This window comes from Bos taurus, chromosome X, assembly GCF_002263795.3.
Source record: "Bos taurus isolate L1 Dominette 01449 registration number 42190680 breed Hereford chromosome X, ARS-UCD2.0, whole genome shotgun sequence".
Classification (NCBI taxonomy): Eukaryota; Metazoa; Chordata; class Mammalia; order Artiodactyla; family Bovidae; genus Bos; species Bos taurus.
In genome coordinates this window covers 94,788,855-94,808,113 of record NC_037357.1, presented here as the reverse complement: position 1 = coordinate 94,808,113, position 19,259 = coordinate 94,788,855, and the positions used below count along the sequence as shown (strand labels likewise).

General features: G+C 40.7%; 1 pseudogene; it reads left to right on the top strand.

Annotated features, from left to right (window-relative positions):
- Nucleotides 1-4,254: 4,254 nt before the first annotated feature.
- On the top strand, nucleotides 4,255-5,910 carry LOC783563 (importin subunit alpha-4-like; annotated as a pseudogene).
- The last annotated feature ends 13,349 nt before the right edge of the window (nucleotides 5,911-19,259 follow it).

Sequence of the window (19,259 nt, the reverse complement as noted above, 5' to 3'; positions counted from 1 at the left end):
GTTACTCCAGGTGTTTCTTGACTTCCTACTTTTGCATTCTAGTCCCCTATAATGAAAAGGACATTCTTTTTTGGGTGTTAGTTCTAAAAGGTCTTGTAGGTCTTCATAGAACCATTCAACTTCAGCTTCTTCAGTGTTACTGTTGGGGCATAGACTTGAATTACTGTGATATTGAATGGTTTGCCTTGGAAACGAACAGAGGTCATTCTGTCGATTTTGAGATTGCATCCAAGTACTGTATTTCAGACACTTTTGTTGACCATGATGGCTACTCCATTTCTTTTATGGGATTCCTGACCGTGGTAGTAGATATATTGGTCATCTGAGTTAAATTCACCCGTTCCAGTCCATTTTAGTTCGCTCATTCCTAGAATGTCAATGTTCACTCTTGCCATCTCCTGTTTGACCACTTCCAATTTGCCTTGATTCATGGACCTGACATTCCAGATTCCTATGCAATATTGTTCTTTACAGCATTGGACCTTGCTTTTATCTCTAGTCACATCCACAACTGGGCACTGTTTTTGCTTTGGCTCCATCCCTTCATTCTTTGGAGTTATTTCTCCACTGATCTCCAGTAGCATATTGGGCACCTACTGACCTAGGGAGTTCCTCTTTCAGTATCCTATCATTTTGCCTTTTCATACTGTTCATGGGGTTCTCAAGGCAAGAATACTGAAGTGGTTTGCCATTCCCTTCTCCAGTGGACCACATTCTGTCAGATCTCTCCACCATGACCCGCCCATCTTGGGTTGCCCCACAGGCATGGCTTAGTTTCATTGAGTTAGACAAGGCTGTGGTCCTAGTGTGATTAGATTGACTAATTTTCTGTGAGTATGGTTTCAGTGTGTCTGCCCTCTGATGCTCTCTTGCAACACCTACTGTCTTGCTTGGGTTTCTCTTACCTTGGATGTGGAGTATCTCTTTACAGCTGCTCCAGCAAAGTGCAGCCACTGCTCTTTACCTTGGACGAGGGGCAATTCCTCACAGCCATCCCTTCTGACCTTAAACGTGGGATAGCTCCTCTAGGCCCTCCTGAGCCCACACAGCCACCACTCCTTGGAGGTGGGGATTGCTCCTCCCAGCCATGGCCCCTGGCCTCGGCCGTGGGCTAGCTCCTCCTGGCTGTTCCTGTGCTGTCGCAGCCTGGCACTCTTCTTCTAAGGGACCTCTGTAATTTGAATGTTGTTGTGTTTGATATTGTCCCAGAAGTCTCTGAGACTAGCCTCAGTTCTTTTCATTCTTTATTCTTCTCTTCAGAAGTCATTTCCAACATTTTGTCTTCCAGCTCACTGATTCATTCTTCTGCTTCAGATAGTCTGCTATTGATTCCTTCTAGAGTGTTTTCAGTTTCAGTAATTGTGTTGCTTATCTCTGTATGTCTGTTCTTTAGTTGTTCTAGGTCTTTGTTAATTGATTCTTGCATTTTCTCCATTTTGTTTTCAAGGTTTTTGATCATCTTTGCTATCATTATTCTTAATTCTTTTTCAGGTAATTTACCTATTTCCTCTTCATTTATTTGGACTTCTATGTTTCTAGTTTGTTCCTTCATTTGTTTAGTATTTCTCTGCCTTTTCAGTTGTTGGTTTTTTTTTTTTTTTTGTAATTATTTTGTTTGAGATCTCCTTTTCCCAGGCTTCAAGGTTGAATTCTTTTTTCCTTTTGGCTTCTGCCCTCCTAAGTTTGGTCCAGTGGTTTGTGTAAGCATTGTATAGGGTGAGATTTGTGCAGAGTTTTTTGTTTGTTTATGTGTGTGTGTTTCCTCTGATGAGCAAGGCTGAGTGAGGTGGTAATCCTGTCTGCTGATGACTGGGTTTGTATTTTTGTTTTGTTTGTTGTTTAGATGAGTCATAGTGCACAGGTTGCTACTGGTCTGGTGATCCCAGATCTTGTTCAAGTGATTTACTTTGTATGATTTCTCACTATTTGATACCCCCTAGGGTTAGTTCTCTGGTAGTCTAAGGTCTTGGAGTCAGTGCTCCTGCTCCAAAAGCTCAGGGCTTGATCTCTGGAAATTTATAAATACTGTTCTTGAAACCCTTCTAAGCTGGTTGAATGGAGTAAAAAAGGAAGAGTCCATGTGACGCAGTCTGTATATGAAGGATTGTCCTGGTTTTTTTGGCTGTGCTCGGTCCTTTTTGCTGCATGGGCTTCTCTCTAGTTGCAGCAAGTGGAGGGGACTCTCCTTGCAGTGTGTGGGCTTCTCCTTGTGGTGGCTTTTCTTGTTGTGGAGAATGAACTCTCCAGTGTGCAGGCTTCAGTAGTTGTGGCTCCCAGGTTCTAGAGCACAGACTCAACAGTTGTGGTGCACAGGCTTAGTTGTTTCGTGGGAGGTTGGATCTTCTTGGACCAGGGATCAAACCTGTGTTTTTGCAGGCTGCAGTGCAATGGGTGTGTCATGTGCATGTGCTGGGGGAAGATTCCCCATTCTCAACTGGGTAAATTCCCCCTTTTGAAGTCATTCCTTTGTGCTACTTCTTTTAAGAAGTAGCCCCGATGTGAAAGAAAACTGTGTATATCTTTGAATTTACTGTAGTTGGACTTTGTCAAGGTTCTTGATTTGTAAACTTATGTCTTTCATTAGATTTGGGAAGTTTTTGAACACTATTTCTTCCAGTATTCTTTCTTTCCCTTCGTTTCTCATTTCTCCCTCTAAGATTCCCATAGTGTGTGTGTTGGTTGCTTGATTTACTTCAGGTCCCTTCAGTTCTGTTCACTTTTCATTATCATTTTTTCTTTCCACTTTATAAATTTCACAATTTATAAATTTCAATTGGTCTACCTTTAATTCACTGACTCTTATTTCTCCATGATTAAATATGCTATTGAATCCCTCAGTTGAATTGTTTTTCAGTTTCTCTGCTTTTTAACTCCAGAATTTCTATTTAGTTCTTTTTAATAATTTGTTTATTGATGTTCAAAACATTTTGATTACATTTTCTTCCTGATTCTCTTTAGTTTTTTTTCTCCATGTTTTCCTTTAGCATTTTGATCATATTTAATATAGCTGTGTTGAAGTCTTTGTTTAATAAGTCTCATATCTTAACTTCATTTCTGTCCATCAATTTTATTCTTTTGAATAGGCCATACTTTCCCATTGCTTTGTACATCCTGTCATTTTGTTGTTGTTAAAAACTGAACATTTGATTGTTGTAATATGGTAACTCTAACAATCTTTCTCAGGGTTTACTGTGTTGTTGTAGCCTTTGTTGGAAGGCTGGAGTAATCCATATGTTCAGTGATTACTCAAAGTTATTTTTGAAAAGATTGTATTCCTTGTCATGAATGGTCTCTGCAGTCTCTATTCCTTTAGCTCTGGTTTTACTAGTGTTTTGACAGATTTCCTTGAATGCTAGGAGCTAAAAACAAAATTAAATGCCAATGATAAAAGAAAAGCACCCTGAGGATTCTCCTGGTGGTCCAGTGGTTAAGAATCCACCTTGCAATGCAGGAGATACTGGTTCAAACCCTGGTCCAAGGAGATCCTACATGCCTCGGTAAACTAAGCCTGTGTGCCACAACTATTGAAGCATGTATGCCTAGAGCCTGTGCTCTGCAGGGCTCAACATCACTGCAATGAGAAGCCCATGCTTGCCACAACTAAAGAAAGCCCACGAGCAACAACAAAGAGCCAGCACAGCCAATAAATAAATAAATATTTTAAAAAATAGAATATGCCTTACAATGCAGGAGACGTGGGTTCAATCACTCGTCAGGGAACTAAAATTCCACATGCCATAAAGAAACTAAGTTTGCATGCTACAAATACTGAGCCTGTACATGTCACAACTTACAGAGTCCATATACCACACCAAAAGTTCCTGCATGACACATGGAAGATCCTGTGTGCTGCAACAAAGACCTAATGCAGCTCAATAAATATTTTTAAAAAGAAGAAGAAAAAAGAAAAAGCAGCCTCTTTCAAAACAAAACCAAACCCTAAACACTTCTCTCAGTCCTTACAGATTGGTTTTGTGCTGGGGCAATCTAACACTTAGTCAGGTTTATGCTAAGCCTGTGGTGAAACTTAGTGTTATCTGAATTCTAAGTTAGGCAAAATAGAGACAAGTTGCTTGCATTAGTCCTTCAAGTAGAGCTCAGAAAACTTAGAACAGACACATATAATACTTTGCAAATAAAGTATTATCTGCTCCCTCTAACCAGAGACCAGGATCCCACAGTGGGAGCATGAGCTTTTACCACTCTAAGACTGCTACCAGTGCTTGTCAGCATAAAGTAATATGCGCTCCTCTCCCCCTTTCCCTCTCTTCCCCTCTCGCCTTCCACCTCCCCCTCCCTTACTGAGACTCACTGCCTCCACTACTGCTGTGCCACAGCTGCAGCTGGAACCAGCATACAGCCATGGCTGAGAACCCCAGCTTGGAGAACCACCTCATCAAGAGCTTTAAGAATAAGAGCCTCGATGTGGAGACAATGTGAAGATACAGAAATGAAATGACTGTTCAACTGCAAAAGAACAAAAGAGATGAACAATTACTGAAAAAAGAAATGTTCCCCAAGAAAAAATTTAGAAGATTCAGATGCTGATTCTGATTTTAAAGCACACAATATAATACTAGAAACTATAATGCAGAATGCTACAAGTGATAAATACCCAGTGGCCCAGTTGAGTGCTATACAGGCTGCAAGAAAACTTTTATCCAGTGACAGAAATCCACCAGGTGATGATCTAATAAAACCTTGGATTTTACCAATTCTAGTGAAGTGTCTAGAAAGGGATGATAATCCTTCATTACAGTTTGAAGCTGTATAAGTGTTAACTAATATAGCATCAGGAAGTTCTGCATAGACTCAAACTATTATACAGTTTAATACTGTACCTCTTTTTCTAAGACTTCTCCTTTCAGCCACATCAGAATGTTTGTAAGCAAGCAGTATGGGCTTTGGGGAATATTGCAGGTGATGATCCTCAGAGTAGAGATTATGTCATGTTCACTGAGAGTTGTCAAAATTATTCTGTCTTTTATCAGTCCCTCCATTCTTATTGCCCTCTTTTGGAATGTCTCATGGATTATTTTCAGTCTCTGCAGAAATAAGGACCGATTCCATCACCTATGGAGACAGTCTGGAGATTTTGCCAGCATTGTGTGTCTTAATATATCATATGGACATGAACACTCTTGTGAATACTGTTTGGGTGCTGTCACATCTGATAGATGGAATTAAAGAGCAGATACAGATGGTTATTGATTCAAGGGCTGTGCCATTTCTTTTGTCCCTTCTGAGCCATCAGGAAATGAAAGTTCAAACAGCAGCACTGAGAGCAGTTGGCAACACAGTGACAGGTGCCAACGAGCAGACCCAGGTTGTTCTCAACTGCAATGTCCTGTCACACTTCCCAAATTTCTTATCACATCCAAAGAAGAAGATAAATAAGGAAGCAGTGTGATTCCTTTCCAACATTACAGCAGGCAACCAGCAACAAGTTCAAGCTGTAATAGATGTTGGATTAATCCTATGATTATTTATCAGCTTGCTAAGGGGGACTTTGGAACACAAAAGGGAGCTTTGGGGGCAATTAGCAACTTAATGATAAGTGGCAAAAAATATCAAGTTGAGTACTTTGTACAGCACAATACCACCATTATCTAATTTACTTTCAGTAAAAGATTCTCAAGTTGTTCTAGTGGTTTTAGATGGTCTATAATGGCTAGTGATGAAGCAAGCATGATAGCTGAAGTAATAAAGAAAGCAGTGGTTTGGAGAAGTTTTACACCAATATGAAAATGAAGACATATAGTTAGCATTGGAAATCATAGATCAGTATTTCTCCGGCAACGATATTGATGAAAATCCTAGATTCATTGTGAAGCAACACAAGGAGTTACTTACAACTTTGATCCAACAGTCAACCTTCAAACAAAAGAATTTATTTTTGAGTTCAATTGAGTGCAGCATCTTTCCCACATTCAGTATGAAGCACCACCAGATGGCTACCAAATGACAAGAACAACAACTACAAAAGGCTCCAAAATATACATGCCCCCTTGTTTTGATGCTTCTAAAGCAAGCCATGTGTCAATCACTCTGCAAATGCCACAAGTCACTATAAAGGCATATGATTGCCTAAACTGTTTTAGAATTCTCCTTTAACAACCTCAACTACCCTATTTTCCCTGTCCCCTGGTGCCACATGCTGACAAATGCAGTATCCAGTTTAGAATATTCTGAGATGGTGGCTTTGCTATTCCAGAGAATAGCAAAGAGAGATTTTAAAAAAGCCTTCCTCGGTGATCAATGCAAAGAAATAGAGGAAGACAATACAAAGGGAAAGACTAGAGATCTCTTCAAGAAAATTAGAAATACCAAGGGAACATGTCATGTAAAAATGGGCACAATAAAGGACAGAAATGGTATGGGCCTAACAAAAGCAGAAGATATTAAGAAGAGGTAGCAAAAATACACAGAAGAATTATACAAAAAAGATATTTATGACCCAGATAACCATGATGGTATGATCACTCACCTAGAGCCAGACATCCTGGAATGCAAAGTCAAGTGGCCCTTAGGAAGCAACACTACAAACAAAGCTAGTGGAGGTGATGGAATTCCAGTTGAGCTATTTCAAATCCTGAAAGATGATGCTGTGAAAGTGCTGCACTCAATATGCCAGCAAATTTGGAAAACTCAGCACTGGCCACAGGACTGGAAAAGGTCAGTTTTCATCCCAATCCCAAAGAAAGGCAATGTCAAAGAAGGCTCAAGCTACCACACAATTGCACTCATCTCACACACTAGTAAAGTAATGCTCAAAATTTTCCAAGCCAGGCTTCAAAAGTATATGAACCATGAACTTCCAGATGTTCAACCTGGATTTAGAAAAGGCAGAGGAACCAGAGATCAAATTGCCAACATCCATTGGAACATTGAAAAAGCGAGAGAGTTCCAGAAAAACATCTATTTCTGCTTTATTGACTATGCCAAAGCCTTTGACTGTGTGGATAACAACAAACTGGAAAATTCTTCAAGAGATGGGAATACCAGACCACCTGACCTGCCTCTTGAGAAATCTGCATGCAGGTCAGGAAGCAACAGAAGTGGACATGGAACAACAGACTGGTTCCAAATCAGGAAAGGAGTACATCAAGGCTGTATATTGTCACCCTGCTTATTTAACTTATATGCAGAGTACATCATGAGAAACGCTGGGCTGTATGAAGCACAAGCTGGAATCAAGATTGCCAGGAGAAATATCAATAACCTCAGATGTGCAGATGACACCACCCTTATGGCAGAAAGTGAAGAAGAACTAAAGAGCCTCTTAATGAAAGTGAAAGATGAGAGTGGAAAAAGTTGGCTTAAGAGACACTGATGTATAGATCAGTCTTATGGACTCTGTGGGAGAGGGAGAGGGTGGGGAGATTTGGGAGAATGGCATTGAAACATGTATAATATCATGTATGAAACGAGTCACCAGTCCAGGCTGGATGCACGATACTGGATGCTTGGGGCTGGTGCACTGGGACGACCCAGAGGGAGGGTATGGGGACGGAGGAGGGAGGAGGGTTCAGGATGGGGAACACAGGTATACCTGTGGTGGATTCATTTCAATATTTGGCAAAACTAATACAATATTGTAAAGTTTAAAAATAAAATAAAATTAAAAAAAAAAACATTCAGAAAACTAAAATCATGGCATCTGATCCCATCACTTCATGGCAAATAGAAGGGGAAACAATGGAAACAGTGACAGACTTTATTTTTGGGGGCTCCAAAATCACTGAAGACGGTGACTGCAGCTATGAAATTAAAAGATGCTTGTGCCTTGGAAGAAAAGTTATGACCAACCTTTATGTCATATTTGAAAGCAGAGACATTACTTTGCCAACAAAGTTTCATACAGTCAAAGCTTTGGTTTTTCCAGTAGTCATGTATGGATGTGAGAGTTGGATTATAAAGAAAGCTAAGCACTAAAGAATTGGTGCTTTTGAACCGTGGTGTTGGAGAAGACTCTTGGGAGTCCCTTGGACTGCAAGGAGATCCAACCTGTCCATCCTAAAGGTAATCAGTCCTGAATGTTCATTGTAAGGCCTGATGCTGAAGCTGAAACTCCAATACTTTGGCCACCTGATGCAAAGAACTGACTTATTTGAAAAGGCCCTGATGTTGGGAATGATTGAAGGTGGGAGGAGAAGGGGATGACAGAGGATGAGATGGTTGGATAGCATCACTGACTCCATGGACATGAGCTTGAGTAAGCTCCGGAATTTGGTGAGGTACAGGGAAGCCTGGTGTGCTGCAGTCCACAGTTGCTGCAGTCCAAAGAGTTTGACACGACTGAGTGACTGAATTGAACTGAAGTGAGGTGGTGGCATGTCAGCTGCCCACTTGGTATTCCTTTGGGAAATTGTGTGCTGTGGATCAAGACGCTTTTGTATGACACATAACACACGTTGGGAGAATTTAAAGAGGTGCAGTCTGATCTGAAGCCCATCATTGTCCTCTATAAACATATTTTCATACTCTTTTAAGTGGAACAATGGATTTTAAAGTACAAATCAAATGATTTTCATTGGTGGAACTGACACAAAAAAAAGTAACTTAAAACAAAAAACACTTGTTTATTGATTAAACTGATAAGTTTAAGAAGCCCTACTTCATCTACCAGTAATTGATGCTTTTATTATCTGCCTCACAAGCTAGGGTTCAAGGAATAACTTTAGCTATGCATGGTAATGTTTTTGCTGTTATACCTAATTTTTGGGAACAGTAAGCCCTATTTTACCATTCACTTCACCCTGTGTGTTCTTACTGTTTTGAAGTAATCAAATGTTGTGCATGGTATTTTACTTAAGCTGCAACCTGTTACAGACGTGAATTTCTGTTTAAGTTGAAAGCAAGAGTCCTTGACTATAAAGGAAAAAAATAAAAAACACAAAGCTCAAAGAAAGAAAAAAGCTGCCACAATACCCAGGAAGGGGTGGGGCAAGGGCATGCAAATGCACCACAAAACTCTCCTATTTGCAGTTGTCTTTTTCTTGATTTAGTGTCCACTTGATTGCCAGAAATATTTGACTGATTTTCAGAGCTCTGACAAAGTTGGCTCTGACAGTTTCTGCTTATTTTTTGATGTTTCTGTGGAGAAATGAGAGCTAGGAATTGTCTACTCTGTTGTTTTGTTATATGATCTATAATTTTTTAAACAATAGCTTTATTGAGATATATTCAAGTACTATCAACTTTACCTTTTAAAATGTACAGTTCAGTGGGCTTTGTATATCACAGAGTTTTGCAATCATCATCATTATCTTAATTTCAAACATTTTCATCACCATAAAAAGTGACTTTATCAGTCCCTTTCCATTCCACCCCTCCTCGAGCTCTAGCCAACGACTAGTCCAATTTCTGTCTCTATGGATTTGTCTTTTCTGAATATTTCATGTCAATAGAACCATGCATTATGTGGTCTTTTGTTACTGACTTCTTTCACTTAGTATAATTTTACGTGGCTTATCCATGCCATAATATGTATCAGTACTCTACTCCTTTAAAAAAAAATAACTCTTATTTTTAAGATAGTGGTAGATTCACATGCAGATATAAGAAATAAGACAGAGGTATCCTCTGCAGTATTTTCCTAGTTACCTACAACTGTAGTTCAATATCATAACCAGGATGTTGACATTGATACAGTTAAAGTACAGAATATTTCCATTACTACAAGGACCCCTCATGTTGTCCTGTTATATTATAGCCACACTCACCACTCTCCTAATTCCACCCTATTCTTAATCTCTTGTAGCCTTTTACCTGTTTTCCATAGATATAATTTTGTCATTTCAGGAATGTTAAGTGAATATAATTTTACAATTGTAGCTTTGGAGACTGACTTTTTTCACACAGCATAATTCTTCTGTTGTTGAGGTTCATACATTGTTGTTGTGTGTATTAATAGTCCATTCCCTTTTTATTGCTGATTTGTATTCCATATTATGGATACACCATAGTGTGTTCAACCATTCACCCACTGAAGGACATTTGGTTGGTTTCCAATTTGGGGCTACTATGAACAAAGCCATTATGAACTTTCATGCACAGGTTTTTGTGTGAACAGAAATTTTCACTTATCTGAGATAAATGACCAAGTGTAATTGCTGGGTCACATGGTAGTTGCGTTTTTAATTGTATAAGAAACTGCCAAACTTTCAGAGTTATGCCATTTTGAATTCATACCAGCAATGTATGAGTGATTCAGTTTCTTCATCATTGTCAGCATTTGGTGCTGTCACTTTTTTACTTTAGACATTTTTGTGGGTTTAAGGCAATGGCATCCCACTCCAGTACTCTTGCCTGGAAAATCCCATGAACAGAGGAGCCTGGTAGGCTGCAGTCCATGAGGTCGCTAGGAGTGGGACACAACTGAGTGACTTCCCTTTCACTTTTCACTTTCATGCATTGGAGAAAGAAATGGCAAACCACTCCAATATTCTTGCCTGGAGAATCCCAGGGACAGGGGAGCCTGGTGGGCTGCCATCTATGGGTTGCACAGAGTCGGACACGACTGAAGCAACTTAGCAGCAGTAGCAACAGTGATATCTCATTATATAACCTGAGCTTTTTCATAGTGTCCACCTCAACGGAGTTCATATGAGAGTTCATGTGTGTAAAGTGTATAGCATAGTTAGGTAATGCCACCTATAGTTATCACAAAAATGTCAATGATATCGTCCCCATCCTCAAAATAGTCATTATCTTATGGGAGAAAAAGACATGGGAACACATAATGTCAAACAATATCAATCCAGATGACATTAGATGGAGGCGGCATTAATCAGAAATTATAAGATTCCAGACTGGGGATAAAAGATGGTTAAGGAAGATTTCCTAGGAAAGGTGATTTTTAGCTAAATTCTGAAGAACAAGTTAGTTTAGCTAAGCAAAGGGAGGGGTGGCATGGATGCATTTCCAATAGATAGTACATATGGGGAGTATGGTGGTCAGAAGTTTAATATGGCTATGATATATGAGATTGCAGTGAAGAAAAGTCATAGATGAGGCTGGGGGAAAGCAGTGAGGGATCAAGCAGGGACTTACTACAAAATGGAGCTTAGAATTAATCTCATAGGTACTAGGGAGCCACGAAATCCCCAGGAGTGACATTTGGCCAGATTGGAGACTTTTATGGTGCCCTTCATCTCCTAAGGCTTCTTGCTCAGATTCTTGTTGTCAAGGAACTGGCTAATTTCTGGGTCTCTGATGGGCTGGCCATGCTCCCTTTTCAATGGTTTCTTACAAAAAGCTCCCTACATGTTAGACATATTTATAATTCCTCCCCAACCCATCACCAAACAAAGCCCAAACATGGCCATAAACACATCATTAATCACATCTCAGTTCTTATTAAGACAATAAATGTAGGTTTCCATTTTTAACCCCCTGCTCCAGTTTCCCATTTTTCCCCAGGCTTCTTTCAGGATTTCTTGCTTTCTCCTCCTGTTTCTGCCCTAGCAAAATTCAGAAAATCTGTGTTGCCTCATCTGTACCAGGAAGTGTGTTTGCTTTAATGGTCTGGCATTCCCAAAAACTATTTGTAATAATTGGAACTCTTCTCACACTTGTAGATTCTTTATTTTCTTTTAATTTATTTTTTTAATTTATTGACTGTTCTGGGTCTTCGTTGCTGAACACAGGCTTTTACTAGTTGCGGTGAGCAGGGGCTGCTCTCAAGGCTTCTCCTTGTGGTGGCTTCACTGTAGAGTATGTTGTAGAGTATGGGCTCTAGGGCACTCAGGCTTCAGTAGTTGTGGTAGATGAGCTTAGCTGCTTCACAGCATGTGAGATCTTCTAAGACCAGGGATCAAATCCAGGCTTTGGCAGGCAGATGCTTAACCACTTTTGCTGAAGCTGAAGCTTCAATACTTTGGCCACCAGATGTGAAGAGCCAACTCAATGAAAAAGACCATGGTGCTGGGAAAGATTGAAGGCAAAAGGAGAAGGGGGGTGACAGAAGATGAGATAAGTTTAGGTAGCATCACCAACTCAATGGACATTAATTTTAACAAACTCCAGGAGACAGTGGAGGACAGAGCAGCCTGGTGTACTGAAGTCTATGGAATCACAAAGAGTCAGACACAACTTAGCAACTGAGCAACAACAGTCTTGACCACTGAACCACCTGGGTATTAGAAACACTTGTAGTTTCTAATGGTTTATTCTCTTGTCAACATCATGAGTACTCTGGCAAGATGGATATTAGCTCTATTTTATTAAAAAGGATGCTGAATTTCAAAAGGATAAAGTCACATACTGAAGCTCACACTGTTTTAGGGCAAAGTTGGGCCTTAAGCCTATGTGATCCAATGCCTTACTAGTAGATTAGACACCCCTTCTTCACTTTCTTGGCCAAATCTCTTTGTTCTCTCCCTACTGGTCCTTGCAACCCCCAAAGGACAGGCTTTGGCTTGAAAGTTTCTACTTCTTGTCCAAGGACTCTGACAAAATGATTGAAAATAGGCACTCAGAGAGACATCAAAACAGGTCCAGAAGGAAAGCATACCATTTCATCACTGTACACTAGCCCCTAGATCCATGGTGGCACATCAGGGGAAAACCTTTAAAGGCCTCAAATGTTGAACAGATTCTGCTCCCCTTGCCAATATGTAATTCAAAATAAAAACAATAAGGTGTTGAAATCACTGTACAGAAGTTAATTAATATTTGGAGTGTTTTTAATATCAAATAGGAAAGTGTTCTCATTTTAGAGGTCATTTTTTTGTACACTGGCTTTGAGGGTGACTATTTATTGGCCCATCTGCACTACATGGTAGGTATGAGTTCCTGATGACAATAGTGTGCAAATATGAGGCCTGTTTGGGCTGACTGCCAAGCTTGCCTTGGTCCTTCTGTCTGTCACGGCCTCTGGGAGGCCCTGTTAGTTCCCACCCTGAAGAACTGGATTTTGTAGGGACTGTCTCCTGGACTCAGTTCAGGCTTCTAGACACAAATGGTTGGCTTGATGCAGGAGTTTAGGACAGCTCCAGGGACTGAGGTTCACTCTTTTCCCTGGCTCCCACTCTGTTTTTCTCTGCCTGTTTCTGACTATATATATCCCTTTCCCTCTTTCTCTTTGCTTTTTTATTGTCCTCCCTATTTATTCATATCTCTGAGTCTTTATCCTTCTTTGCCCTAGTCTCTCAGACTCTTTATCCTTTTCTTTTATCCTTTCTGTCTCCTTCCTTGTCATTCTGTCTTCCTCTATTTTCCTCATATACCAATCTTCCTTCCTTTGCTTTTTGATCTCTGTGTATGTGTGTCTTGGTCTCATCATCTCCACCTTTGTCTTGTTTTCTTTCCCATTCCAGAGCCCACTGCTGCTGCTGCTAAGTCACTTCAGTCGTGTCTGACTCTGTGCGACCCCATAGACAGCAGCCCACCAGGCTCCCCCGTCCCTGGGATTCTCCAGGCAAGAACACTGGAGTGGGTTGCCATTTCCTTCTCCAATGGAGGAAAGTGAAAAGTGAAAGTGAAGTCGCTCAGTCGTGTCCAACCCTTAGCATGGACTGCAGCCTACCAGGCTCCTCCATCCATGGGATTTTCCAGGCAAGAGTACTGGAGTGGGGTGCCATTGCCGTCTCTGCCCAGAGCCCACAGGGAGTTTTAAAGAGGATAAGTTGCTATATTTTGGGCTTTCTCTCTAGAGGAGTTAGGGATGAAGACTTAGGGCTAAGTTTGAACTTCTCAAATGTGGATTGGGCCCTACAAGGAGATAACTAAAGCAGGAGGGAAAAGTGGCTTATTCAGTAATAGAATGGAGGCTGGGGTGGGAACTTGGCAAAGACTGTGAGTTCCAATGTTCAGTCAGTGTCCTGGCCCTGTGCTCTCTGACTGAATCCTTGAGGCTATTTTTGGAAGCTTTCAAAATCTCCCAGAAGACTCCTACCCTTTCCAATCAGCCTGGGCTGTCAGAGGATTCATTGATGATAGAAGAACTGAGACATGCCTGCCTTCTGTCTTTCCTGAGCTCTAACTAGCCCTGAGAAAACAATAATATCACTGCCCCAGAGTGGGGTGTCATGGAGAGAGAGGGGAGTAGTGGCAATTCATGATGAGATAGCCAGGGAGCACGATGGAGGTGATACAGCACCTCAAACCCCAAGATGCCAAAGTATCCCATCTAGAGATCAGCTGGTCTTGCTCCCTCAATATGTATACATGGGGAAAACTGGAAGGGGCACTATTAATATTTCTCTTAAAAGAAGGGAGAAAAAAGAAATCTCTTAGATCCATTTCTGTCACCTCTGCCTTAGCTTATTATCTTTGTCATAGATTGTTGCAATAGCATAGTTTTTCTGCTTCTAGACTCTCTCTGGGCAATCTAGCCTCCTTATTTTCCAGACAAGCGTATCATAATTTGGGGTTGAGGTGGGATTGCAGGAGTGTGTCACACCTGCTTAAAGCCTTCACCAGCTCCCCAGTACCTACTGGATAAAATCCAAAATTCCTTAGCTAGATATATAAGCCTAACCCTGTTTGTTAGCCCCCACTGACCTTTCTAAATTATTCTCTTACTTGTTATACTTCCCTTTGAAATGTTCAAACTCCCTGCCACTTTCCATATTCTCCTAACCTGACATTCTCTCTTTCACCTCTCCCAACATCCACCTCTTCCTCCAAAAAAGTTAACACATTTCTACAGGTAGAAATTAAAATAGCTTATTGAATACCTACTTTCTGTCAGGCACTGTGCTGGGTGTTGGGAGTGTACAGTGAATGAGACCAGAGCGGGAGGACACAGGTGGCAAATAGTTAATAAACATAAAGAACACATGGTAGTCCTCTCATTTTATGGATGAGGAAACTGGGTCTCAGAGAGAGAATATGATTTGGCCATGACACACAGCTAGTGCTGAGATCCCAAATGCAAATTTGATCCCAAATGCTAACTTTAACTTTGGTACTATTTCCACTATTTCTACTACCTACCTACCTGATCCTGCTGCCTGCAAATCATTTCCTTCACCTACCTATCTTAGCTCTCAAAATTATTACTCCATTAGAAAAGTACTCTTGTGCAGTAGCATTTGCTTCCAAGAATCCCCTATTAACATGTCAAGGCAGCATACCTAGAAGCCTGAGAACACATAGCACTTCTCAGTTTATGAGCTTCAGTGTAGCAGTCACCTAGCAGGAAACAGAGGAAAGTGGATGCCAGATGCTGAATTCTGATGGAAGGCAGAAGAAAGGTGTGGTAGTCAGAATAAGGGCTTAAGTGTATTAGAAACAAATATAGATTAAAATTTTTATAAACTTGACAGGATAAAACAGAAATAATAAAACAAATATTGATAAGGTTGACAATAGAAAAAATTTGCATTGTGAAAAATTAAAGTCAAAAGACAAAGGAAAAACTGATGACATATTTGTAAGATATTTGACATATAAGGGAGTGATACCCTTAAACTATAAAGGAATTTTTTAAATCAATAATAAAAAGAGAACACCTCAGGGAAAACTGAACAAAGGAAATGAATCAATTTATAAAAGAAGAAACATAAATGACTAACTTAACATTAAAAGATGCTCAACCTCACTAGTAATTATATAAATGTAAATAAAGATGAAGGGACTGTTTTGTGTAGCATATTGGCAAAGATTAAATTGACTGATACCCAGTCTTGGTAAGCATGTGAGGATAAAAGTACTCGCATGCACTGCTCATGAAATGAAAGCTAGAACAATCTTTGAAGATTATTTGGTGACATGTATCAAAATTTTAAAGTTGCTTACCTTTTTACTCACTGAGGAATAAATGTGGACTAGACTGCAGAGGTATATGCATAAAGTTATTCATTACAATGTTGTTTGATAATACAAAATGAAAAACAACCCAAGTGCCCTTTGATAGCAGAATGCGCAAACTATGGTACATCATGCAATGAAACACTATGCAACCACTTAAAAATGATGAAATAGATTTATATTAGTTGATATAAAAAGATGCCCATGAAATACTTTTGAGTGAATAAAAATCAAATTATAAATTAGCATGTAAAGAGTGTAAATTATGGTTGGTGTGTGTACACCTCTCTCTCTCCAGCTTTGTGGTTGTTATTGTTCAGTCATGTCCGACTCTTTGCGACCCCATGGTCTGCATCATGCCAGGCTTCTGTCCTTCACCATACCCCAGAGTTTGCTCAAATTCATGTCCATTGAGTTAGTGATGCCATCCAACCATCTTGTCCTCTATTGTCACCTTCTCCTCCTGCCTTCAATCTTTCCCAGCATCAGGGCCTTTTCTAATGAGTCAGCTCTTCCCATCAGGTGGCCGAAGTATTGGAGTTTCAGCTTCAGCATCAGTCCTTCCAATGCATATTCAGGGTTGATTTCCTTTAAGATTGACTGATTTGATCTCCTTGCAGTCCAAGGGACTCTCAAAAGTCTTCTCTAACACCACAGTTCAAAAGCATCAATTCTTCAGTATTAAGCCTTCTTTATGGTCCAACTCTCACATCCATACATGACTACTGGATAAACCATAGCTTTGACTAAACGGACTTTGGTCTATTTCCTTCGTCACAGACACACGAGCTTTTTGATCATTGTACAAGGCACTACAAATTTATATATATATATATATATATATATATATATATATATATATATATATACTGGACTATATTAAGAGAAATATTATTTTTAGAAGAAATTTATCTGTACATTGGGCAAAGTCCTCTAGGGTCCAGCTTCAGGCATGGTATGTTAACAGGCACGCAGACAAATGATAAATTAGAGTCTATCCAGAAGGACATAAGTAGGTTAGAAGGGACACAACTCAGGGAAATTAGGTGAAGGTGCTGGAAACAGAGAGGATAAAAATTCCAGGGAAACTGATTCTGGTTTAAATAAAAGAAACTCTTCAAATGCCCTAGTTCTCTTATGATTGAGCAGGATGTCTAGCTAGGGATGGGAAGTGAGCTTTTCACCACTGGAGGTATGTAAGAAGAGGGTTAGGGAGTCAGATGGCTTCCAAGTCAGTTCTCTTAGAGTTTTTGAGAATCTCAGACCTGACAAATATTGTGGACCTGCACTACCTGCCTGAGACTGATGGGAAAGGCAAGGGTGGGAGTCCCTGAGAATTAAGCCTAATGGGATTTGCAGTGAGTTAGAGCAAAGACCATGATCAGCCTGGCTTCCCACTCCCTGACCCTTAGAGAGATCTCCCCTTACCTCTCCAAGCCTCTCCTCCCCACCAGCCCCTCTTTTTTTCTACAGCATCTGACCAGTGGGAATTGCAGGGCTTCCAACAAGGAGACTGGAACTCCTACAGCTCTTCCCTCCTTGGTGTCAATTCAGTTCAGTTCAGTCGCTCAGTCGTGTCTGACTCTTTGCGACTCCATGGACTGCAGTACACCAAGCTTCCCTGTCCATCACTAACTCCTGAAGCTTACTCACACTCATGTCCATCGAGATCTTGGGGTCAGAGAGTTTAATTGGCTCCATTGTTAGGCTGAATAGGTAGGCTATTACCTAGGTGGTGTGAACCCAAGGGCACTAGGCAGATCCTCTTGTTTTAAGAGACCTCCCCAATATCTGAGTTTTCACCCTTAGTGTTTCGTCCTTTGAATCTTGAATGCTTTCCAAAGTTCCTTTGCAAAAATGCCAGTAATTCCACGAAGGGGATCACCTTAAGCTGCCAGGAAAAGGCAAAGAGGGGGAAGAGCTTCTGCATTCTGCAGAGAGCCTCTTCTGAGTGTCTTGAGAAGTTTTGTACACTGGGAAGCTAAGCAAAGCAGAAGAGGGGAAGACGACTTTGAAGAGAAATTTTTCTATCCACGGGCCCAATCTACTGTGTGGTTAAAACTTAGAAGAGCTAGACTCAGTAGCTCCTAGGCCTCACCCAGAGAACTTTTAAAAATACTGATGCCCAGATTTCACTCAAGCACAGAAGATTCTGACTTAATTGGTCTAGGGTGGGGTGCAAGCATATTTATTTTTGCAAATCTTCCCAAGTGATTCTAATAAGCAGCCAGGACTGTGAACCAAGTTAAGAAGAGCCCTGTCAGATATAATCTAGTGTGGCAGAGAACAAACAGGGTTAGATCTGCCTCCTGGTTCTCAGTAGTACAAAACCATGGGGAAGGGAAAGTACTAGCTCTCTGCTCCCCAGCTATACCCCTTGCCTCAAGGGTGATTAGAGGCAGGTGGGCTAGTTACTTGTATAGGTGACCAAACTTTCTGGTTTTCCTGGGACTTTTTTGGTTTTAAAACTGAAAGTCCCACATCCCCAGCAAATTGGAAAAGTTGGTCACCCTACACAGGCTGAATGAAAGTATTTAAACCTTAAGTCACTTATTTGAGCACAGACTGGGACAACCATTACTTTCTGTCCCTCAGTTTTCTTTTCTATGAAACAGGGCTAGCCTTTGAATGCTTATACTGACTCTCTCACTGCCTGTTGTAAAATGAAATAGCGTTAGTAAAAGGGCCCAGTGATCTGTAAAGCACTCCACACACTACTGGATGGAATGTTATAAATAACAAGCACTACCTGCCAGGTTGTAAAGGTCATAAGATTCTTGCCAGTTAAATCTGTTGTGTACAATGTGGTGATGGGCTGGTTCTCATTTATCCTTTTCTTCTCCCTCATGTGTTTCTTTACCTCTTCCTTCAATGTTTAAAAAACGTTGTCTAGGATATCAGAGGTGGAAAGTATTTCAGACACCTTTCAGTCCTATCCCACCATTAAACAGCTGTAGAGAGAGAGACCTAGGAGGTAAAATGACTGATCCAAGATCATCATCCAATGCCAGAGCTGGGATTCAAACTCAGAACACCATGATGCCCAGCCCCTTTATTCCAGAGTTATGTGACATTGCCCAACAACTTCCCAGACCCCCCTAAGTCCATATGTTCTTTTTGAGGGCACTGTGTTTAATTTTTCCCACAAGCACTGAGTACAAAGAGAAAAGGAAGCTCAAGGGACTATGGGAGTTCAAGACAGGGGAACCCTCTCAGATAAGATGAGCTGAGACTAGAAGAAAAGTAATAGCTCTTCAGGCAAACAGGGGGGTAGGGGGTGAGGGAAGCCAGTAGGGAAAGGGCATTTTAGGCAGTGGGAAAAGCAGACCCAATGGCCCAGAGGAATCAAAATTGTCCAGTGGTTGGTATGGCTAGAAAGCATGGTAATCAGTAGCTAGACAGATGAGACTGGTCATATATACCCTGGTAAGGGGTTTTAACTTTAGCTATAGATGTCAGAACACCACTCTTCAGTTTTAAACTTGGGTCAGGTATTTAAC